Source organism: Leptodactylus fuscus, chromosome 1 (assembly GCF_031893055.1).
Source record: "Leptodactylus fuscus isolate aLepFus1 chromosome 1, aLepFus1.hap2, whole genome shotgun sequence".
Classification (NCBI taxonomy): Eukaryota; Metazoa; Chordata; class Amphibia; order Anura; family Leptodactylidae; genus Leptodactylus; species Leptodactylus fuscus.
This window is the reverse complement of record NC_134265.1, coordinates 177979389-178005702: the sequence shown is the minus strand read 5'-3', so window position 1 is coordinate 178005702 and position 26314 is coordinate 177979389. Positions and strand designations below refer to the sequence as shown.

The 26314-nt window shown below is 40.5% G+C and overlaps 1 protein-coding gene across 2 annotated transcripts in view; it reads right to left on the bottom strand.

Annotated features, from left to right (window-relative positions):
- The window catches only part of LPAR1 (lysophosphatidic acid receptor 1), a 112074-nt gene that overhangs the window by 49090 nt on the left and 36670 nt on the right, over positions 1-26314 (bottom strand). Inside the window, exon 2 of one of the 2 annotated variants that reach the window (XM_075280258.1) lies at positions 19539-19599. The gene's annotated coding sequence lies outside the window, so the exon portion shown is untranslated. Of the gene's footprint in view, positions 1-226; positions 351-19538; positions 19600-26314 lie in introns of those variants that run through there. The other variant, XM_075280266.1, reaches the window with a different exon arrangement.

Here is a 26314-nt window from a genome sequence, read left to right as displayed (position 1 = left end):
TATGTTAAGGGATATACAGGAATAATAAAGACAGGCACCAAGAAGTATGCAAGAATAATCATAAACTTTAGAAAATGCAGATATTAATATACGGTATTAAAAAACAGTCTTCTGTACACATTGATCCCATATAGAAAGGGTCACGGATAAGTCCCAGCACCCCTACACACAAGAGATAAGCAAACCCCGATGTCCAAACTTGTACCCCTGCCCATGGTTAGCTCACCTCATCCAAAATGCGAAGTTTGTCAAAATGTTCGCAAAGAAACAAAATCAGTGCAAATACCATCCCAGGGAGAGTCCTGAAGACAAGCAGGAGAGAGTGTCCATTGGAGAACAGTGCTAGAAGCAGCAGCAGCGGTGAGCTTAGTAAAGAGCCAGCAGGGTGCTTGTATAGCGAGTGTCCGGAGCCCGCTGCGCTCATGACCCGGGCTCCCGGCCAGCTCCAGACTACACACACAAGCTCACACAGTGCACGCTACACGGGGAGGCGGGGCCAGCGGCGAGCCTCTCCCACTGACCAATGGCGAGAGCCCATCGCTGCCCACTGGGCGGGGCACGCACTCACTAGTTCACTGGAAGCGCATCAGGAAGAAAGGGGAAGTGGTCTGTGCAGACGGGGCGAGGAAGTGCGGGCTGCGGGTGTCTGGAGTCATACAGGGGAGATATATATATATATATATATATATATATATATATATATATATATATATATATATATATATATATACTGTATGTTACTGTGACTATAACAGGCAGGTAGATGCTGACCACTGCTGAGGATCTTAGCTTAATACTGCTTAATACTTTCACCTATGTGGTCAAGTATGCCATTGTAAAGCTGTAGGAGAGCCGGAGCCATTACTACAGGTGTGCACAAAGCATTTCCCTGACAGAAATACCGGAGCGAGTGTGTCCCCAGCATTACAGAATAACCAACTTGTGGCACATCTACAGGTGTGAACTGCAGCAAGCTAGATGCTACCATGAAGGTGCACTAGAGAGCTTGTGTGAGCATCTGCTTCACCTCTAGTTAGCTTTTCCCAGAAAAGGTCACATCACACTGGCTTTAGACTTCCAATAAATAGCAACAAAAATCTATAATCTATGGAATCCCTCAAAAACTTCCACAAACCTGTGCACCATGGTTTACCAGGGCGGGTTCACATCTGCGCCCCGGTCTCCGCTTTCAGTTTCTGTCTTCTGCCGACAGGAGACGAAAACCCATCAGACAGTGTCCGCCAATGAGCACCTGTGAGCATTTTGTGGTCTCCGCAGCAAAACTGTTTTCTTTTTAACCGGACACATGTGTCCGGTTAAAAAAAAAAAAAAACGGTTTCGCCGTGGAGACCATAAAATGCTCATGGGCGGACACTTTGCAAACCCATTCAAATAAATGCGCTTGAAAAATGACTGCAGGTTTCCGTCTCCTGTTCAGTTTCTTGGGCAGAAGACGGAAACTGAAAGCGGAGACCGGGGCGCAGTATTGTATTTTTCATTAAAAATTTCACTAGAATGATACAGAACTGCCTCTGTGTAAAACCAAGGAATGAAGTTGAAGGGATTCCGGGTATTCACTGTTTCTTTTTATGAAGGACATGTAGTTTTTAGTTATACCATTTTGGTTATACATTTTGTATCATTTTATTCTATTTTTTTAGGCAAAGAGTTGATAAAACAGTGATTTAGCTATTTAGATCCCCCCCACACACACACACACACACACACACACTATTCACTGTATGGGATAAATATTTTTAGATTTTATTAGTTTGGGCATTTGTGAGCGAGGGGCTACCTAAAGTGTGTGTTTCTTTATTTTTATACTAGCTTTTACCCACGACTTCGTCTGCGGTGATTTGAGAATTGGGCAGGGAAAGGGGGGTGATTTAAAATGATTTAAAGTTGTTTTTTTTAAACTTTTAACTTTTATTTTCACTTAGGTCTGATTGCTCATACTATACACTGCAATATACACTAATGTATGACAGTGTATAGACAAATTAATTGATTTCTGTTAACCTGAAAATGTGTCCGGTCCTGAACAAGGGACATTGGCCAGGTACAGAAGTGGTTAAAAAAAATGGATGGGTGAATACACCCATCGACTTTCACTGTCCTGAAAACATCCGTCGCACAGCCATTGTTCACTCACATGTGCATGAGGCTTTAGATTAAAATATCAAATTATGTCAAAAATTCCCCCACTTTGCTGACATTCTAAGGCTAGGTTCACACCTGCGCTGGGTCTCCGCTAGGGAAATCCGTTCCCCATTCCGCTTTAAAAATACGTAGGAGAAAAGTCCTGCAAGCAGTGCTTTTCTTTCCGCATTTTTCTGCCCATTATAGTCTATGGGATCCGAGGGTTTCCAAAGGTAACCGCTTTTTTAAGCGATTAAGTTTCCATTTGTGGGGTCCCCAAGCAGACCCCCTCCGAACTGAAACCTGAAGGCAAGTTTGAACCTAGCGTAAGTGCTTCATGATCCATAATAACAATAATACATTTTATTTATATAGTGCCAGCATATTCCGCAAGATTTAACAAATCGTAGGGTTAAAGTACAGACAAAATGAGACATTACAGAGTAATAAACCAATTCCACAATGGGATTGAGGGCCCTGCTCTCAAGAGCTTCCAATCTATGAGGTAGACCGGTGTGAGCCAAGAGGTAGCAGGGGCGATATAAGAAGTATCATTGTTTATACAGTGGACCAGACGTTTTTATGATAAAGGATATTTTAATTATACACATAAAGCTGTGCGAGCCATCACCAGCCAGTCTTCTTTTATGTGCAGGTCCGAAAGTCAGTGTTTGGAGGAATCCATTCTCTCATTATTAGAACAATTTATTTCTAAAAAGTATATATTTTAAGTAAAATGTACTTTAACAGATATGCCTAAAGGAGAAGTCCAGTAAGAAGATGCTTCAGTGTATCTTACAATTAAGACTTTCTAAGGCTAAGGCCCCACGGGCTGTATCCACAGCACTAAAGTGCTGCGGGAAGAACAGCTGCGTGAACGCATTGCGGTTCTTTCCGCAGCGCTTTTAAGAGAAAGTTCACAGAGTTTTCCTCTGCGGACTTTCTCTTAACGTTATATCTATGGGAAAGCTGCCGGCGTTTCCGTAGATATAATTGACATGCCGCAACAGCTTTCTAAATCGCAGCGTGTCCGCGCTGCGATCTTTTCCGCAAAGTGGGCATGGGATTCGCATGAATCCCATCCACTTTACCTGCACTGTACAACGCGGCGTTTCCGGTCCTTTGGGCCCCGGCCTTAAGAAGTAAAGTTATTGTGTCATGTACTGAATCTACTAGGTTGCTCCTAATTGTTTGAAGAGGTCCTACTATAGACACTAGTGCCCTCTCCACAGAATATGGATCCAATTGTTGGGACCCTCCAGTGATCATGAGAATGGAGACTTGCAAGAACGTTCCATAGAAATAGAGTGATGATGCATATACGCTCCATCTACTTCTATAGGACGGGGGTGGGGTGGGGTGGGGGGTGGCAATCTTTAGCAGTCCCATAGAAGTGAATGGAGTGCTACCTGTGCTTTCACATGAAGCACTCAGAAAAAGTTACAGGCCCTTGTTTCCAAGCAGTTGAAATACCCAACAATCAGACTCTTATTTCCTATCCTGTTTATAGGGAAAAATTATCTACAGTGGATCTCCAGGATCTCTGCGCGTCTTTTTTCGCGCACGCAGACGCGCCCAAAAACACGCGTGTTATAGGAACATGCCATTGAACTCAATGGCTAACTACATTTTACACGTGTATTTTTACACGTGTAAAATGGACAGAATACACGGAGCGTAAATTCCATGTGAAGGGGCCCTTATTGTATGTTTTTAAATATGTTTCAATACTGGATAGCGACAATGTTTTACAAACTTGGAAGAAAATAAACTATAAAGATCAAGAAGTATAGAATCCTATGGATCATGGCTTTATAGGACATGACTGTGTGTATGACTTATCCTTGAGGTCTCCGCTTTAAAGAAAGGTTGGCCTTCAATCCAGTCAAAATAAGGAGTTAGGAAGGAAACCTAACAAGAAGCAAGAACTGTGATCTTGGATGCCATCTGGTAAGGAATGACTCGTAACCAGTTAGTCCGACCACCCACACTAAGCTCCTGGCTGCTGTTGTGCTTAGATTGGGATCTGGAGCTTTGTATAATACGTTTCATGACATTGGATGATATGAGCTCTTATTTTCTATTTTCTTGTTAGTACAGTTCTGCTGTGTCAGTTGTATTTTCGGGTGTTGCCTTCCCAGCAGCTGTTTAGCTCATTCAACATTACGTAAAATTAATGTTTTAAATTAGAAGGAAAAAACAACAATATCTTGTGACGTTGCGCAAAATCCACATATCTGTTAAAGCCTTCACTGTTTGTCTCTGTGGTTTAAGTAATTATTTATTTAAGGTCATAAATATTATTTTTTTGTGGATGGAACTTGAAGTCTGCTGTTTGTAAAAATTGACATTTACCAATTGGTGTGTTATCCACAGCCAGATGTTTAAGCAGTTATCAGAAGCAAGATATATTATCCAGTAGAGCAAACACAGGAGTTTGCTCAGGAGCACTTGGCTATCTCCCGGACTCCCTTTTGAAGTGAGTGGGAGTGGGGGTGCATCTGCATTCACCTGGAGTGTGCCTGGGTTCACCACAGTTAGTTCTTTTGGGAATACAGTAGCTGGTAGTGTTAAAGGGGCAGTGTGACTGTTGTTTATATAAGGACATAGTAGTCAGCAGTGGTATGGAGCACTGTGGTTTGTCCATGTGGGAAGACAATACACATTTGTATGCATGGGGCCATATACTGAATCTTTTCCCACAAAACTACATAACAATCTCCATTCAGCACATTTTGTTCTATAGCATTCTGTCCACAGATTGGATTGCATTGATTCCATGTGATGGGTTCTCTTTAATCAAGTTAGCTGTTAGAACCCTTTTCTCCATATACAAGATACATTTTATATATATATATATATATATATATATATATATATATATATATATATTATGAAGGAACAGCATCAATAAGTAGTAATTCTCACCTGACCACTAGCTCCTTCTATTCCAGGGTTCTGTGGTACTTTGTCCAGGCTATTCAGTGGAAATAAAGAGATGAGCGAATTTTTCAGCAGCTTTGCCGAATTTCTGATACAATTCGATTCGATCTGAATTAATTTGCGGCAAAGCACATTAATCCCTTCCTGACATCCGCCCTAATAGTACGACGCTGCCGGAAAGGACTTCATGCAGACCACATGGAAGCATGGTGTGCACAGTAACTGTGTGCACACCCTGTTTTGCAGATGTCAGCCATATGTAACGGCCGACACTGGCCTCTAACACCCCCCCCGGGCAGAGCTAAGCTCTGATGGCGGGTGTTAACCCCTGAGATGTCATGGTCAAACATGACTGCAGCACCTCAGGAGTTTTATTATATACTGGGGTCCCAATCGCCCCCCCCCCCCTGTCAATGCTGGGGCCTGTGATTTGGCCTCAGTGGTCACGTGGGGGCACAATATCATCATTATACAAGCGCGCTCCACGTGACTGCTGGAACCCAATCACAGGCCCCAGCAGTGAGGCCTGGGGAGCAGGATCTCAGTCAACGGCTGGAAGAACTCCAGAGTGGATGCTTTTGGATTTTTATTTTTAATCACCACGGCACCCTCCGATCTTGACATGGGGGAAGCCAAGGGGGACATGTAGCCTGGTGGAACCCCTTGGATGTTGCAATTATGTTTCACTGCGGCAACCATGGGGTTAAAAACCCCAATCGGAGCTGTGCGATTTGTTACCACAAAGTGTGCGAAATTTCGAATTTGATGTGAATGGAATATTTCCTGACATTCCGATCGAATTACACTACATAAGCTTCTATTCGCTCATCTCTAGAAACAAACATAACCCGCAAAAGAAAAATATCCTGCAGCATTATTTAATAAAATTTGTATTTAGCTAAAATTAACAATGTAACTGTAAATCTAAAAACCCTGTGTGCAGCAAGACTTCTTAACATCTGTTAACAATAATGTAACTAGCCATGTTTAATCTCCCAGACTGTCACGTTTATCTCCTGGTAGATCCTTTCCCAGGAAGACATTGGAATGTTGCTTAGTCCTTTGTTTAAAGGCACACACCTCTGCTTTCATGAAGTCACATGTGCTGAAGTCTATATTTTAAGTTGTATTGTTTATTTTGCCTTTTATTTAGCTTTGCATGTGATCAATTACTATAAGGTCTTAATCAAACTAGCCTTTTCTTTACATCTTGTAATTTTTTACATTTAATTTTTGAAATTATTATTATTGTAAGAGAGAGACAAATGTATCCAGTTTATTATGTCTTATGCAGTTTTGTCTCAGGCAGATGGGTCTTGCCACCCACCAAATGCTTATTTTTCCAATTTTTCAATTTTTTTTAAATTTTCTGTGATAATTATCACACTGCAGAAGTTCAGGTTAACTCTGCTACATCTGTATGCAAGTCAGTGAAAACAACAACTCCCAAGTATAAGGTGTGTTGATATTTGCTCTCTGTAACATCTGCTACTCCATACAATCATATACGCATGTGACTACTACAGCCAGTTACAGGCCTCACTGGTGTTACCTGCACTTCTAGCACGAGACCAGTGAAGCCAGTGACTGACTGCAGTGGTCATATGGGTATATACAGCATGTCATCACTACAAAACATGTCAACAAGACAGGTAATGCTGGGGTGGCGTGGACTTGAACAGCCAAAACATGCAGTTTCTATTTATTTAAAAAGTAGTAATAATAATAATAATAAATTTTATTTATATAGCGCCAACATATTCCGCAGCGCTGTACAAGTTGTAGGATTCAAATACAGACAAAAAGAAACATTACAAAGAAAGTCATTTCACACACTGGGACTGAGGGCCCTGCTCGCAAGACCTTACAATCTATGAGGTAGAGGGGGTGACACAAGAGGTAGCAGGGGCAGCATCGGTATTTCCTATCTTGTAACATTTGAATTTATCTTTGGCCAACAGCATTAAGGTATTGTTCACATCCTCACATTGGGTTTTGATTATGACAGTCATGATAGAGCCAAACAATAACTGACAGACCTATTGACTTACAATAAGGTCTATGTAGCCTCTTATCAATTTGACATTGAGAATAGAGCTGCTACTCTGTTCTCGGTGTAAACTTGGCTGAAAATTTCATAGAACCCTGACAGAAGGGTGAAAGATGAAAAATCCTCCAATGATACTGCTTGTAACTTAGTAATGAGAGCAGTAATACAAAATGTCACAACAAAATTTTAGCAAAGTTATTGGCTGATAGTAAAACCCCCCGAAAAACTACAAATTGACAACTTCAGTGGACATTCATACTATGCCTATGTTACGCATTCCACTTTTTTTTTTTTTTACCAGTTCTTGGTATTTCCTTTTGTTTGGAACAAACCACACAATGGTCTATTTCTTGATAATGCTCCTTTGACAGTCTGGATTGTGGTGATAAAATTCTAAGGTCTAAAAAGTTCATTACATTGAGCTTTGTCAGTAAAAGCGTCTGTTTCCCAGGGAGTTCTTTCCTATTGTCTCAGACCCCAGAACTCGGTTCATGATCTGGATGTGAACTTCAAGGCATGAATGAGTTATGTTAATGCACATTGAAGGAGTTAGCACCCAGACACAAAAGTGGGAGTCTAAGAAGCTTTTCTGACACTACATCAAAGTACTTCTCACCCTTTGCTATAGAGAATTAAATAATAGCACTTTCTCAAATAATGTATAATTGATGCAGTACAGATGTAGCAGACCTGAAAACACCATTACCTCTTTAGGATGTTATCATACCTCACTGTTAACACATTTAGGGGTAGGTTCATCCCCAGACCTATGGTAGATTGAATAATATGAACAAAGCATGTGATGGCAGAGTCTTATGTGTGACAGAAGCTTTTGACTAGCGCCAAAGAGGTCTGGGTAAGCTTAGAGCACCATAGCAAGAGCTCGTGAACACTCATTAAAGTGATGTTCTAATTTTCTCACGTTGCAGAAAATTACTGTTTGCAGGATTGCTCCTTTAGGTCAAGGCCGCACGTAGCGGGCCGCAGCCAAAAAACACTGTGGAAAAACTGTGGCGGAAACGTATCATGTTTTTTCTACAGTACTTTTCACAGAAAGCATGCAGTTTTCCTCTGCGGACTTTCTGCCTTAATTATACCTTTATGGAAAATGTTAGCATTTCCATAGGTATAACTGACATGATGTGAGAGTGTTTTTGAAATTGCAGTATTTCCACCATTAAATTTTTCTGCAATGTGTGGATGGGATTAACCAGAATCCCATCCACTTTGCAGGTACTGCATAACACTGCGGCCACATTGCAGCGTGTACGCTACGTGGGGCCCTAGCCCGAAGGTTGTGTGCGCATCCTTTCAGGATTTCAGTTTTTATGTTCCATTATACGATGGATTGGGTATTAGGTGTGATGCCCCACAGGACAGTTCTATCCATGCTTTTCTACAATCTGCAACAGAGGCTCCTAACAACATCTAATACAGATGTAAACATTACCTTACTGACAGTCTGATCCCTGGTACATCTGCAATCACTGGTCAATTTCCAGTATGTCTTGAAAACTTCAATATTGGCTATATTCAAGAATTATGATATTTGTGTACTGAGTATGAAAATCTGAGCTGTTTTCCAGTTGCAATATAGCTCTTCTTTGTATTCTCATACTGCAATATGTGTCTGTATGCTAGTGACTGGAGAGCTGACCTCCTAATTCAGAAAACATTCCTACAGCTAGTCATTCCTCTGATAATGAGAAACATTTTTAATGCTCTTTTCTTACGGAAACTCAAAGCGGAGGGAGCATTGGGGAGATAGTGGCTGCCATACTTTTGCTCATCCCCAGTATCCACAGTGGGTCAGTTGTTTTTTATGGGAAACCAATTTACCTATCAACATATACCTATCTCCCCACACAGAAATGGGGAGAACGTACAAACTCCATATAGATATTGCTCTTGGTCATATTTAAACAGCAGTGTTGCAAAGCAATAATGCTTATCAGTGAGCCACCATGTTGTCCGATAAACTGTAGGACAGAAAGACAGAAATACATTTCTGGTATTTCATTAGGGGCTAAAACTTCTGTAGTTTCTTAATTATGTTCACTAAAGGCAGGGCATGCCCAATATACTCTTAAGGCTTACAATGATTTCTATAGAAATGCTACTGACTGGCTACCCTCATGGCTGCTGCATGACCTTTGATTTTGATATTAGCTAAATTTCTTACAATACATAAGAATTACACAGTTCGATGTATGGTTTTAAAGGTTGCTTTCTGCCATTTATAAGAAGAAAAGGGGGAAAAAAATCTGCTGGTCTATTATATTCACTGGCACTTCAGTAGGTCCCCAACCTTCCTGTGCACCCTAATGTGTCAGGGCTGGCCACCATGATCACCTGATGTGCCATCCATATAGACATCACACCAACATGTAATCGGTAAGGTAAATATAAAGATAATTTTGTCCTTTTTTAGCATTATCTGAGCATGACGACATATGTTTGCAATGGCAATCTTTTTTATGTTGTTTTTCACTTATGTTGCCCAATGTGATATAAGTGGGACAAGGCCTTACATGCAGTACTTGTACATAAAGTGGGTAGCTGCAGTGTGTAATCCATACAGTTGATGACAATTTTTTATTTAATTTTTTTATAAATGTATATAGTAGATGAAGCATTACATGGATTTATAAAACTAGTATGGAGAGAAAGCAATCGCCAGTGGTTGGCCCTATCAACACATTACCATACAATACCCACTGCTGACAGATATTAATTGCTATGTTTTGCAATTACCTGCAGTTCTGAGCTGACAACTCTTGGCTGTGCATACAGGAAATGTGTTCTACACTTGACCCAGGTCATCTGTCATACGCCCTTTTGTCTTTTTGTGATCAACAGACTGTGAGAATTAATACAATCTGTAGGAAAACTCCCTTTTACTTTCCCTTCTTCTTTAGCGATATAATACCATGAAGAAGTGAATTACCAATTTTTTTTTTCCATTGGGGTAAGGGAATAATGGAATATTCCAGGCCCGTTTCTCAGTAGCTTATCTCCTGAAAGAAGACCTGTGATCAAGTACAAAATGTAAATGATGTACTTCATTTTCTGCTGAGCCCCTTTATCAATTTCTTTGTTCACTCATTCAAAAGATTTAGTCGACTGGTAGGTTATATGTATATTACCTCTTATTCTCTAAGAGGACAGTACCCTTTTATTTTATCAAGGTTACAGCCCACTTGGAGAATAAGAGCTAATTTACATATAACCTACCTGGGGTCCATATCCTATGTGAACACGTGGACAACTTAAAAAAAAAAAATAGTAATGGTCCTGCTTTTACTATAATCCAAAACCAAAAGCAGCTATTTACCTTGTGATACCTATTGTGTCTACACAACATCTCAGTAGGTTATTCCTAATTCTATGTTGCAGCCTTGACTTGGCAAATCAGTCAATGATTGCAAGTATTTTGTAAGCCATATTCTGTCAAGTCAGCACAACCCTGCTCCAAATTTCCACTGGTGGAATGAATTGTGCATATCCTATACTCTATTCTCTAGAAGAATCCAGAATTCTTTCCAGCTAAAGAAACTCTACACAATATAAAAACACAAATCCTGTTCTGACCAGTAACAAAACCGTAAACTGCTGCACACAGAAGAATACATGTGCTTTAGTATTTGGATTTATATGTGATAGTTATATTGAACTGCCAAGAAACACTTTAAGTTATTTACAAATGTGTATCATATATTATTTTACAATAAAAATAGAAAATATATATAACTTCTTGCAGTCGGATGGCCTCTAGATATAAATGCTTGGCCACTTTCTCTGTCATTTTAAACTCTCAACTTAGCTCTTTCAAAAGGTCAAGATATAAAGATAAAATTTCTTACAGCTTTAGTTCATGTAGATACAATATCCTCTAAAAAAAAAAAAATCCATATTTTTTGGACTATAAGACACACCAGACCATAAGATATGCACCTAGGTTTTAGAGGAGTAAAATAGGAAAAAAAAATATGGGGGGGATCTGCTGCTGGAGGGCCACAGGTTGTGCAACACTCTTGTATGTGGAGAGCAATTTTGCACAACCTGTGTAGCTCTGCAGCTGTTGCCAGACTACAGCTCCCATCATCCCAACCTTGGAGTTTTAGATTTTCAACAAGTGCAGTGGAACTTGCCTATTTTGATGTGGAACACACCAGTCACATGATGGAGGTACATACAGGTGGTGCAGACTTTCTTCTCCTAATATACCTGCACTGCCTGGCCCCCATACAGTACAATATGCTCCCCACAGTAGCCCCCACACAGTATAATATGCTCCATATGCTTTTATGATACAATGGGGTCTTCTCAGACCCCAATGTATAGTATTTGGTGGTCCAGGAGAAATTATCAAAAATTACAAACACACTCACCTTTCCTTGGCATCTTTGCTCCATCCGGTTCTTTTCTGCATCTTCTTTGGGCCTCTTCTGCATGTGGCACGATGAAATAATTTCGCCAGCCTGTCCCACATGACAGCTGGGGCCCAATCACAGGCCCTAGCAGTGACATCTAGGGCACATGACCTCAATAACAGGCCTGGAAGAGCCCCAAACAGGATTCAGGAGAGGTGAGTATAAGTATTTTGTTGCTGCAGAGCCCAGCCATATCCAGCTGGCCATGGGCCCCACACCACTCCGAGCGACCTTGCTCCATCGTCGCCCCAACACCCCACCCACTACATTCGGACTATAAGACACACCTGCATTTTCATCCCAAATTTGGGGGGTAAAAGTGTGTCTTACAGTCTGAAAAATATGGTAAGTATACAAAATAGAATAATTAATAATCAAGATGAAAAATCACGAGGACTACAATGGTATAGGTGACATACCCAGGAAAGACACAACTTTAACAAATGTATCTTCTCCAAAAATAGTGTATGGTAACATACCGTATATACTCGAGTATAAGTCGAGTTTTTCAGCACAGTTTTTGTGCTGAAAAAGTGCGCCTCGGCTTATACTTGCATCAATACAGTAATTGAAAATGTCACATGACTGGTCTGCAGTGAAAGGCATCTGTGGGAGGCCGCTGGAGCAGCGATAGGTGAGTGGTGAGGCAGCACTGCCTCCAGGACCACCCCAAGATGTTTCCAGAGCATCTTCTCTGCCTTGGAAACATCTTAAGATGGCCCTGGAGACAGCGCTGCCTCACCGACCACCTATCGGCAGCAGCGCAGTTCCAGTGGCCTCCCACAGATGTCTTTTACTGCGGACCAGTGAAATTACCACTCAAGTCAATACGGTAATTGACTCAACCGTATTGACTCTCTGCAGCGGCCCACCGCTCCAGTCCTGGCTCCCTCCTCCGGGTACAACACACGCCGGGTGATGTGGCCACGTTAGCTCAGGCCCGCACCCAGCATATGTCGATGACGTCTTACTGCGTCTCAGCACAGGTGGCATCATCACGCCCCCTATGCTGAGATGCAGGAGCAGCCGCGGGAGAAGACAAGCAGCCGTAGGAGAAGATGAGCAGTGGCGGCAGCAGGAGCAGCAGCGTGAGGTCGGTAAGTATGAGAACTTAATGTTTGTCTCCGGGCCTGCTCATTGCCGACCCCCGCGTCACCTTATACTATAGGCCGCGGAGGCCGGCAGTGAGTAGGCCCCAGCCGTGATCTCACTGCCGCTATTATTATACTCTGGGGTCTTTTCAGACCCGCGAGTATAATAATCGGAGCCCCAGGGGAGGTGAGAGAAAATAATAAACAGTTTTACTCACCTCTCTGGGGCATTATCATACAGGCCCAAAGCCTTATGGTAGCAGTAGCAGCCTGTTGCTGTACAGGCCCAAAGCCTGTGCTAGCAATAACAGGCTATTACTACTACCACAGGCATTGGGCCTATATGGTAATATCCCAGACCACGTGACATCTGGGATTTTACCATATAGGCCTGAAGACGGCTAGGATTAACATGAGCACAAACAGAATGTCATGCATTTTCCCCCCTCGGCTTATAATCGAGTCAATAAGTTTTCCCCGGTTTTTGTGGTAAAATTAGGGGGGGGTCGGCTTATATTCGGGTCGACTTATACTCGAGTATATACGGTATATTCTACAATATACCATAGACTAGGGATACAAAGTTCTACAGTTATTTTATATTGGACCGGTTGTAAGCTTTTGTTTGAGGCAATTTGACAGAAAAAAATGTTAGGACTGAATCCTTTGATAGAATCTATTTATTTCTATGGGACTTAAAGTAATGCCAAAATGCATTTGTATTACAACAGTTTTGCATTCAGCCAAGATAAGTTTTTTTTTTTTACAGGGTTCAAAAATTAAGTATATCAATGTATATTTGTGGGTCTTGTAAAACAATAGAACCCCCATTTTTGGCATGAGTGTTCCACATGGTACCAATGTCTGCTAAAATTTTGAATAAAATTGGAATTTTCTCCATATTTTTAGTTGCTTATTGGTAGAAATAGTAGAGAATACTTATCCTATAACATTTCTTTGAAGAGGTACTACCATTATAAAGTGTAGCATATTCTAGTATTACTCCATCACAACTGGGGGTCTCACCTCTGGGACCTCCTTCATCTCACCTATTGGGGCATAATAGCATATTCTACAGTTGCACTTCAAGGAGTTTTTCCCATTAACATTATTTTTGCTATATAAAGTAATTAAGCTTTTTGCATAGTTTTAATGATTTTCTGTAAACATCTTAGCTATTTTTGGTTGATACTGGTGGCTGGTAGTAAGCCACACGTACAGTTAGTCTTTAATGTTATTTAGCGCTCAGACAAGCAGGATTTTGTTTCAAACTGTTTTGCCTGAACTTAAGGCTGTATTTTATTTTGCTGATTTTTGTACTTGACGTGAAGGTTTATTTATTTTGCTGTTTTTTAAATAAACCTCTTTGCTGCAAGATTTGTGTCCTTGTCTTTGACTGGTTGGGTCCGCACCATTGCCGCTACTAAGCTACCTTCCCCACAATACACAGACCTGCTGATAACCTTATGAAGTTAGAAGTAAGTTAAATATCGCCCTTTCCCTTGATATCACTTGTACATAGCAATGTTCTTGTTTTGCTTCCTCTTATTATACAGTGGGGTTTTTCCTGAGGCCTCTTTCTTTCCTGTGGTGAAACTATAATTCCTCAAGTTGCTCTACCTCGTACACCATACACCACTCTTTATATATATATACACCTTATAGACTTCTTCTGACAGTTTATCAGTTTCTGTACTCTTCATTTTATTGCTGCTGACATGATACATGGTAAGTACAAAATGTTATAGATATAAAAGTCGGGTATAGCTTTCAGCACAAACCATATTTAACTGGTACCCTATGACAACCATTTTCTGAAACACTTCCTGAACTTTCATAAAGGACTAAATACTATCAGACTTGCGGCTTATGAAATGAAAACAGGAAAGGCTAATTGTTTCAAGACAAGAACTATTAGTTTTCGAGTACAGAGTATTACTTTCCGTTTTTTGTCATGATTATACAATGAATGTGATTATACAATGGGAGAACTGTTTCCTTAAGTACATTTAAGAAGAAGCTGGAACTCATGTTAGGATGACACTTTACAATGGAAAAACTAAATGTTTAGCTTGGTGCAAGTTGTTCCAATTTTTCTGAAATGGTACATGCTAAATAAAACATTTAGCTCAATCCATAACATACCGTACTAGATACAATTACCAATTTTAATGCAGTCATTTTTTTAGTAATTTTTTTATGTGCCCAAAATTCACAAGTCAACAATAATATCTCATTGGTGGTCATTTAGGCACATTTTGCTTCATATTTGTTATAAGTACCGTAGAAAAAGATTAAAATGCCTTCCTAAATTCTCCTTGGACTCTGGAGGAGCAGGGTCCCGTCATTACAATTCCTGCTATGGTGACGTCCATAAAAGTGCCGATGTGTCTATTTCTGCAGGTTAAACACATTAAGGCCAGAGACCCCCGTGGCAGAAACGCCACATACAAAAACAAGGCAATTTACTGTCACTGCAATGTGGAAGGCATTCTAGTAAACCCCATCCTCACCATGCAGAAAAATATGTACAGGGAACATGCATGTCATTTATACCAATGGAAACGGCGACGGTTTCCCTGTAGGTATAATGGAAGCAGAATGTCTGCTATTTTTTGCTGCGGCCCACTACGTAGAGCCTTAAAGGGATCCTATCATTAAAACTCAATTTTTTCTGCCTACCACGTAGGAATAGCCTTAAGAAAGTCTATTCTTCTCCTACCTTTAGATGTCTTCTCCGCGCCGCCATTCGGTATATAATCCGTTTTTTGTCGGTATGCAAATGAGTTCTCTTGCAGCACTAGGGGCAGTCCCGAGCATTCAAACAGCACTGGGGGCGTCCCCAATGCTGCGAGAGAACTCTCCAGCGCTGCCTCCATCTTCTTCAGGAATGGGTCTTTTTCGAGTCTTCTTACGGCGGTGGCTTGAAACTTCTAATAATAAATAAATAAATAAATTCTTACAAAATCAGACAATGTGATTTTCTGGATTTGTTTTCTCATTTTGTCTCTCATAGTTGAGGTCTACCTAAGATGTAAATTACAGACGCCTCTCTTCTTTTTAAGTGGTGGAACTTGCACTATTGGTGACTGACTAAATACTTCTTTGCCCCACTGTATCTAATGGCCATTCCTACATAAGATCATCAATATACTATATTAGGAAATCCCTCTTGAAAAAAAAAAAAAAAAAAAAAATATATATATATATATATATATATATAATCTGGCATGATTTACACACATATTAAGGGGTATATCCACCTTTCCAATATTAAATATGCAGTTGTTCTTGGGACAGTGTGGTGACGTATGCGTGGCTGAGTTTGAGGTCCCTGGTTTTAGACTGTGCTGGAAATTTTGTTTACGTATACACAGCAGGTGTATATTGTATACCTCGAGGCGTGCACCATGCGCCATATTTTCACTGACTGCACACCTTCAACCAGTGCGCCCATCTTTGTACTGTCACTATTCTATCAATTTTCTATTACAATTCATTTAATAAAGCTAGTACAGGCAAATAGTACTTTCCATTTGTAATATTTAATCTTTGGAGGTTATAAAATAAAGCAATGATCTCTTTGGTTGCTATAGGAATCTGCTCCACTTTTGTCCACTCTATACAAGAGGACTAGTATGCACAGAGCTTCTAGCAGGACTGCATATGATTAAAAATCAGGAAAGTGACCTTTTACAGTACACATTGTATTAAATATTTAGCTAAATCAGCGCTTGACAAATGATCATTTTGCTGTTGTAGTTAAAAAAAAAAATTCTATCCAACTTAAAAAAAAAGACTGATTCTGCAAAAAGTCATTTAGCACATTGTGCTACTCAACAATAAAACCCAGTACATAAAAACTGACACATTTCTGAGTCACCAGTGTAAAAGTTATACACAGACAGACAGTGCACTTATATATACACACACCAGGAAGGGACATCCTGCACAGCTGACTCTTCACACATACATATGTGTGTCATATTTGAGAAAGATACTAACTTTCTGTTATAGACGTGTGTGGTTTCCTTTCCTAACTTCATCCTGTATATTAGAGCAGATTTAGTGAATTGCAGCTATAAAAACAAAATTTCGACATGGAAGGAGGCTTCATTTACACAGCAATGCTGTTCTTTTGGTTCCTGTATACAGATCCATATTAAAGAATCATGTGATCTCTCTGTGATGCTCTAATTAGAGATGAGCAAATTTTGCAAAAATTGTTTCAATTTTTGGACTCCACGCTGTGTAGTGATTAAAAAAAAATCCCCCGGCTACTTACCACCCCTGGTGTCCGCTTACCTGCACAGATCTGCTGCCGCTCCCCGTTCTTCTCAGTCAGGTCCTCTCTCATTGACATGCCTTCAGAGCGCCGTGCGCGCCCCCACCTCCCTAGGCTAGTGTTAGAGATGATAGGAGTAGGCGGGGCTTGTTGTGGCTTAGAAGAGTGTGGGCGGGAAGACTTGAGTGCATCACTCACGTCTCCCCTCCCAGTACCCACTCACACTCTACTAAGCCACAAGCCCTGCCTTCTCCCAGTATTTCTAACACTAGTCTAGGGAAGCGGGGGCGCGCAGGGAGCTCTGAAGGCATGTGAAGGAGAAAGAAGAGGAGCGAGAAGAACGTGGAGCAGCAGCACTTCTGTGCAGGTAAGTTGAGAGATCGTGATCGGAATTCCTTTCCCGATCTTTTTTAGGCAGAATCGGAAATTTACTCGATCGCCGATTGGGATTCGATCTTTTCCGATCCCGATTGCTCAACCCTAATAACAAACAATTATACTCACCTTACCTCACCTTTTCTGGTTATCCGGCAGTCTGCAGTGTCCTTCTCACTCCTCTTCTGGCTTTGGACTGAGGTCCTGCTCCCCAGATATCACTGCTGGGGCTTGTGATTGGGCATCAATGATCATGTGGGGGGCGATGATGTCATTACGTCAGCACATTCCAAATGACTGCTGGGGCCCAATCACAGACCCCAGCAGTGAGGCCTGGGGAACAGGACGTCAGTCACCGGCTAGAAGAGCTCCAGATTTGATGTTGACCCCAGAACAGGTGAATATCAGTATTTTATTTTTAACCACGATTGCACTCCCGATCTTGCCGCACGGGGGGGGGGGGGGGGGGGGTGCCAAGGGGGACATGTAGCATGGCTGCAGCATCCAAGGGATTAAAACCCTTGATCGGAGTGTGAGGAAATCCGAATTCGATGCGAATTGAATATTTCTTGATATTCGGATCGAATTCCACTTCAACAGTTTAGATTCGCTCATATTTACCTATAATGTTAGAGTATCTTCAAAATATAGCATGTACTGTTTAAAGTTATAGGCAATGAAAGGTAAAGTAAATATAAAAGACTATGGATACCTTATTCATTTTTGATGTGATACAGATGTTCCCCTTTTTGCACCTATCAACAAACAGCATGGAACATTTTAAGAAAAAAATATTTGTCTGAACTACTGAGTCAACCCAGAGGTGTTCTTAACACCACCTCCATAATACCTTTGGAGCATTTATCCTAATAGCTGTTTAAGTTGAATACAGTATTTATGTGTTTATGTGCTTTACTGAATCAACCCCAGGAATAGAATGCAGGTTTGTACATTTAGTACACTTTTTATCAGTGTGGTTACGATTTTTCAGTGTCAGATATGTTATAAATGTTATTTTTGATCAATACTTCTATTCTCATCTTTTCATTGTGTTTTTTTGTGGGCCTTTTGAATATGTTTAATCGCTCGAAGTGTTCTGTAGCCAAAGCTGTCATCTAGCTTCTGGCTCTTGTGGAGATCATCAAACATTAGTACAGGTGTCCTTTGTAAAGAGCAGAGCCCAAATTTATTACCCCATCATTCCTCTGTGTTGGAATCATTTAGAGTAATGTGGTAATGTAAACACATTTATTGCATGGAGAAATTATGTATGAGATAATGATGTGTCGTAATCTGAAGCCATTAAATGCTGATAGTTATTAAACTAACCATAGACATAAGGGGTCTCTTTCAGAAATAAATATGGGCATTTGGCCATTCCACGTGGACATGTTTGTGTTTTAATCTACATATTTATTATATACAGACTGCTAGTTATATATAAGTTAGTTCCACAGCCCCTTTCATTCAATAAATAGGAGCCACGAAAGCAGGATTGCAAAATCGGACATGCATAGGACCTGTTCCATATTTTGCAGTTCGGACTATTGGCCCATACACGTCATTGAGTAATTCACAGTCATGTGCACGGGCCTATAGAAATGAATGGGTCCGTGTTTATCCAGGAAAAACCTGGATATCACACTGACCACTTATACGGCTGTGTGCAAAGATCACATTAAGGCTAAGGCCCCACTTTGCAGAAATGCAGCTTTTTTTGTTGTGGTTATTTGAGCCAAAGGCAGGAGTGGATTGAGCAGAAAGGAGAAATATAAGAGCTTCCTATATACAGTATATCCCATTCTTTATATAGCCATTCTTGGCTTCGGCTCAAAAAAAACACAACAAAATCTGCAACAAAAAAAGCTGCATTTCCGCAACGTGGGGCCTTAGCCTAAGATATAGATCTAACAGAGTTAATCCGAACTTCTGCAACTGGTTAAACTACTGCAGCCTGATATTTTATTATAAAAGACAACAAAAAATGAAATGTTATTGGAAAAACACTTTTGAGGTTCATTAACATTAATGAATATCATACCTACACAGCGATGACCTCAATAGGCTAGCATCCCTACATACATTTCCTGGTGACTCGCTAGGATAACATGCTGGTGACAAGCTTGCCCATGTATATTTTAGACCCATCTTTTAAAAATGTATTGATTTTTTACATGGTTTATAGAAGGCTGTCCGTACAGCCTAACAATGTAACTTACATTTAGAACTTGATCTTCTATATATTATCGCTGTTTCTGTTGGCGACTGTTACAGCTTGTCCTGAAATATAAAGGTGGTGCAAAATTAATTTTATTTCCGTCATCCAACTATCTAGAATTTAGTGTGCAGAATGTAAAAAAATCCTGATTGATTATATTAAAGGGGTTTTCTGGCCCTAAATCGAGTTTTCATACTGATGACTTATCCACAGGAGAAGTTATTATTATATGTGATCTGTGGCTGTCAGACACCTAGAATCCTCCCAGGTCAGCTGACAGCCTCCGGGTGGCGTAAGCTATTAGTGAATGGGGAGTGTGTGCAGCATCGCTCATATTCAGGTAGTAGGGGCGGTGCTGCAGTTTCCCAGAAGCACCGCTATGCAGTGGACAGGGCTGCTACATCTCTCCTGTTACTTGGTAACGCTCCCCATCCACTAGCAGCTTCCATCACCCGGAGGTTGCTGCGACAGCTGATCTGTGTGGAGCTTGGGTGTCAGATCCTGATCACATGCTAATGACATTTCTTATGGATAGGTCATTGCTATGAAAACTCAAAAAATTGAAGATGGAAAACCTTTTTAATATACTAGCTGACCAACTTGTTATTAATATAAGAGAAAGGTCAATGTTAAATAACCAGAGTGAACTATGTGATTCCCCCCCACCCCTTCCCCTGCATTCAGTTTACCAAGATTACAACATAACTGTGTGTTTAAAAATAAGTAAAAACATCTGGAAGATGCAGTGCTGTGTCAACTTTCTGGCTTTCCATAAGCAAAAACTAAACTATTTGGCTCAACATGAGCAGTACTGATGTATGTTAAATACCAAAGGCAAAAGAGAAAATCAATTGAATTTCACAATTTTGTGACTAATCAAACACTATTGAGTGTGTATCTGTACAGTGGGTGAAGTTACTAACCCATCTATACCAGTTATAACTGTCACTAAAACGGCACCGTTCACAGTTGGGATGATACTGACTTGGTAAAATCCTGCATCATTGCAATTAAATGCTTGTTGAAAAGTCGGGCGTGATGTTCAAGGGAGCTGCTTCCAATAGAGGGCAGCATATTGAGACAGTGTTTCCCTATTTACAGCCTCGGAAACACATTTGTATATTCTTCCCATAGTCCCTGATTGGCATAGATATAAATTCTGGAGCACCGGCGCCTCCTAATAATTCAGGAAGGTCTCACACCAACCAAAGTCTTGATTAAGACTTATATGTAGGGCTTACAATGTACATTTTCCCCTATCAGTATGTCTTTGGAGTATGGGAGGAAATCCACGCAAACACAGGGAGAACATACAGATGTTTTGTTCTTGGCAGGATTCGAACCCAGGACTCCAAGGCTGCAGTGCTAAACACTGAGCCACCGTGTTGACCCCAGTTGTATTCTTCTATATTGCATAATTTTGAGATGGTAACTACTTATTAACTAAATTGTATTGAATCTTTCTGGGCGAGTAAAAAAACCTACTAATTTTGGCATTTTCATTTAAAAATTTGTACCACTTGCCTAAATAATATGTTGCTTTTAGACTGTGGATCAATACAGTTGCCTCACTATCTTCAGAAATCCATAACTTTTTATTTTTCCATTGACAGAGCTATTTCAAGGCAAGATATGTATATAGAGTTTACCAATATGACAGATACATACCATCAGTTTTTCCAAAGCAGCAAATCCCATCTACACATTGCAGAAAAATATGCGTAGCAGAAATGCTACAATTTCCAAAACCATTGTGTTTTTGGAAATCGTAGCATGTCAATTATACCCACGGAAATGTTGGCGGTTTCCCGGTAAATATATTTGAAGCAGAAAGTTTTAGTGTGAAACCGCTGTGGGAAAAACCATGATGCGTTTCCACCACGGTTTTTCCCACAGTGCTTTTTGGCGGCAGCATGCTACGTAGGGGCTTTGATTTTTTTTAAAAGTCCTTTCATGTCCTCGAGCACTTGCGGTATTATATACTGCTAGAAAGTCAACAGTGCGCTGAATTCAGCGCCTTATCAGCTTACCCATTATGTGCCCATGGTGAAGAACTATCGGTGCTTTTACCATAGCTCTTCCCTGTTAGCAGGGCGTTTTTGACATTCTGTGAGGAACATCCCTCCTGACAGTAGAATCCACAGCACTTTACTGTCAGAGGTGGCGTTCCTTACCACCCACCCTCCTGACAATATTCATTCATAAACTAGTACTGGGGGGGGGGGGCGCTCCTCACCGCTCAGTGTTATGGCTGGATGGTAAGGAATGCCCCCTCTGACAATATAGCGCTATAGACTCTACTGTCAGGAGGGACCTTCCTCACAGACTGTCAGAAATGCCCTTCTGACACTGAAGAGCTACGGTACGGCACCGATAGCTCTTCACCAGGGGCACATAACTGAATTCAGCGCACTGTTGGCTTTCTAGCAGTATATAATACCACAAGTGCTCGAGGACATGAAACATCCTCTTTAAGTTTAATATAGGAAAAGAGATAGACAGTCGACATTGGTTAATTAACTGATCTGGTTATGTAACTGTGGGCATTATATGACAATAAAGATAAAGTTAAACTCACGTTCATGTCAGATTTAATGTTATCCCCCAACCCTGTCTAAGCCTCTCACCTCTGCCAGGTCAGTCCTCTCTGCGCCAAGCTGATGAGATGCAACACATCGAAACAGCTGTCCTTGGCTGAGAGACTGTATCTGGTAAAATCCCAACATCATTGCAAACAAAGGCCTCTGAGAAAATCGGCATGATGTTAAAGGGAGCGCCCTCTATTGGTTTGCTTGACTGAGGCTCTGTCTTTCTAATTACATCATGAAAGATAGACTTGCACATTCTCAGTGAGCGCCCTCTATTGGTGTGCATGCCTGAGGCACGGGCTTCTTAATTACATCATGGAAGTCAGATTTGCATATTCTTCCCATGTATCTAAAGATGAGCTGAGATCTGTTGTTTGCCATGGTGTGGCTTAAGGAGCACCTGTCAGACCTCCTGACATGTCACTTTCAGTAAATTATTGAATTCTCAATGAACTAACTGTTCTGGAGCTTCTTTCCTTTTAACTCTATGTTGTGCCGATTCTTTGTTATTTATTGTAGAATTTTATGAGTAGTTAGCCACTGAGTCTTACTGGCTGGAGGTGTTTCTCCTGCATGGGGAATGCTGTTATTTACTAAAACATACTGAGTTTCTCTATTTGCATGCACTGCTACAATAAAGTAGCAGTGCTCATAGATACAATATAAGATAATCCTTTAATAGTCGCACCATGGGGAAATTCAGTGTGTTACAGCAGCATGTATTATACCTTGTCAATACCAGCAAGTAATAGATTCTGCATACTTGATTCTAAGCTTTGTTTTGCTTCTGGGACATCTGCTGTATTATCTTATATATCATGTTATAGCTATTTACAGGTATATGTAAGCGATTCATTGTATCATAGGGGTATACTTTGTTATTGCCTTCTCACAACATAGACATTGGAAAAAGTGTTTCAAGATCTTTCAGCCAAAAAGTAAAGGTAAATTACAGTGAAACGGTTATGATATGTTTTCCAGCCCCTGCTGTCAATGAGATAGCCGCCATGATTTATGTATTTATGTACAGGAGTTTTTCTTTATGGCTTATTCTGTCTTCATCTTGATAGAATATGTATGCTACTCAGAAGGACGGGGAGAAGACTGTCTGCCTCTAGGGTCACATCAGATCTAGAGCTAATGATATTTTTCATACAAACTTATATTGTACTAACAATCGTGTTTTTATGACCTTCATTTAGACAGCAACCACAACACCTTCCAAGTTAATTCTGGGTATTGCTAGTATTGATTATGTAATGCTTACAACAAAGGTGTTAATAAAGATAAAAGCCCACAAAAGCTTTGCAAAGGGAAGTGTGAAAAGCCAGTCTATTGTTCATATCTCCCATCTATCAAGTGCAGAATCCTCCGTGGGGAAAATGGCAATGTATCAAAGAAATGTAACTTGTTTTCCTCAGCTATGAAATGAAAGAGGTTGAAAGTTAGATGGCGTTTGGCATATTAACCTTTTATGGCTGGTCACTATGCAGCAAACAAGCAAAGATAAATGATGAATGGGGTTGTGTAACGAAAAGTAGCTATGCATAAAAAGGAGATTCCAGGATGTATAGAGTGGTAGGGTCTGATATCAGGTACCCCATCAGATAGCAAAAAGATGCAGCCACCACTCTACTAGCCACCACTGGCGGATGTTTAGATTGTCTGGTCTAAATTTGTATGACCTATTAAATAGCAATGGTGCAGTTCTGCCACACTTTGTCACCCCATCCTTTTTGTGTTAAACTACACTCTTCAAGTGAGGCAGAAGAACACACCTAAAACATATAATAAATGAGGTGCACAGCATGTACGCCATTTTCTTGTACAAATTGAGCTAGATTTCTGACACATTTAGCTTAGTAAATCTGTCCCATGGACAGTTAAAGAAGGCTTTGCTAGTATAACCCTTTTATTAACCTCTTCAAGACAGAGCCTAAAAGTACCTAAATGACCAGGCCTCATTTTTCAAATCTGACATGTGTCACTTTATGTGGTAATAACTTTGAGATGCATTAACTTATCATGGTGATTCTGAGATTGTTTTCTCGTGACACATTGTACATCGTGTCAGTGGTACATTTTGGTCAATATGTTTTGTCTTTTATTATGAAAAAATAGGAAATTTGGTGAAAATTTTGAAAAAAATGCAGTTTTCAAACTTTGAAATTGCATGCCTTTCATGTAGAATGTCATACTACCCAAACTACTTCATAAATTTAATTTACCATATCTCTGCTTTATATTGGCATCAAACTTTAATTGCCCTTTCATTTTTTTCAGATGTTATAAGGCTTAAAAGTCAAGCAGTAATTTTCCAAATTTGTAAGAATCTTTCCAACACACATTTTTCAAGGGACCAGTTCAGTTCTGAAGGGGTCTTGAAAGGCCTCTCTAATAGAAACCCCCATAAATCACCCCATTCTAAAAACTACACTCCTGGAAGAATTCATAACTGCATGTAGGAAGTTTCTTAACCCTTTCAGCATTTCACGGCAATTAAAACAAAATAGAGGTCAAATTTACAATTTAAATTTTTTTTCACTAAGGGTGAATTCACACTGAGTAAACGCTAGCTTATTCTGAACGTAAAACACGTTCAGAATAAGCGGCGTCTAAAGCAGCTCCATTCATTTCTATGGGAGCGGGGATACGAGCGCTCCCCATAGAAATGAATGGGCTGCTTCTTTCACTCCGTGCAGTCCCATTGAAGTGAATGGGGAGTGCCGGCGTGTACGCTCCGGCATGAGCAGAGCTTGCCGTATACGCCGGCACTCCCCATTCACTTCAATGGGACTGCACGGAGTGAAAGAAGCAGCCCATTCATTTCTATGGGGAGCGCTCGTATGCCGGCTCCCATAGAGATGAATGGAGCTGCTTTAGACGCCGCTTATTCTGAACGTGTTTTACGTTCAGAATAAGCTAGCGTTTACTCAGTGTGAATTCACCCTAATATATTCATTTAACCCTAGAATTTACACATTCACAACGTGTTAAAGGAGAAAACGCATTCTAAATTCTATTAAGCAATTTCCCCCAAGCATGAAACCGTCCCATGTGAGAAAGTTAAATGATGTATGGGCACACTGTAGGGTCCAGAACAGAAGGAGCGCTATTGGGATTTTGGAGGGCAGATTTTGCTGGAATCTGTTTCAGGCACCATGTCGCATTTGCAGAGCCCCTGAAGTGCCAGAACAGTGGAAACCCCCCCAAAATGACACCATTTTGAAAACTAGACCCCTCAAGGAATGTATCCAGGGGTATAGTGAGCACTTTGACCCTACGGGTGTTTCACAGATTTTTTTTACCATTGAGACATGAAAATTTAAAATTATTTTTTTTCTGATATAATGTCACTTTAGCCCCCAATTTTCCATCTTCAAAAGGGGGTAAAGGAGAAATTGCAACCCACATTTTGCTACACAATTTGTACTGAATGCAACAATACCCCATATGTTCTGGTATACTGATATACGGACACATGGCAGCACTCAGAACGGAAAGAGCGCTAATTGGGTTTTGGAGGCCAGATTTTGCTGGAATCATGATCAAGCACCATGTCCCATTTGCAGTGCCCTCAAGGTGCCCAAATAGTAGAAACCTCCAAATTGTGACCCCATTTTAGAAACTAGACCCCGTGAGTTATTCATTGAGGGGTATAATGAATATTTTGACTCCATAGGTTTTGAAAAAATTTGCGTCAAACAAAAAAAATTCATATTTTTTACACAAAAGTGTCATTTTAAAGGCAGTTTTTTTCCCCATAATGCATGAAAATGAAGAGAAACACCCCAAAATAGATTACCCCATTTCTCCTGTGTTCAAAAACGTACACTTTGTGGCCTTAATCCTATGTACGGACACACGTTAGGGCCCAAAAAGAAGGGAGCACCAACTGGATTTCAAAGACAATTTTTGCTTCTAAATGTTTCAGGCCCATTGCGCATTCAAACAAGATTTGAGTTACCAAAACAATTGAAAACCCCCATAAATGACCCCATTTTATAAAGTAGACCCCTTAAGGTATTCATTGAGGGGTACAATGAGCATTTTGACCCTATAGCCGTTTCACAGATTTTACTAACCTTGGGATGTGTAGGTTAAAAATTACTAAAATGTCCCTTTATCTCCAAAGTTTTTATTTTCACAAGGGGTTAAAAGAGAAAAAGCCCCCCGCAGTTTGTTACAC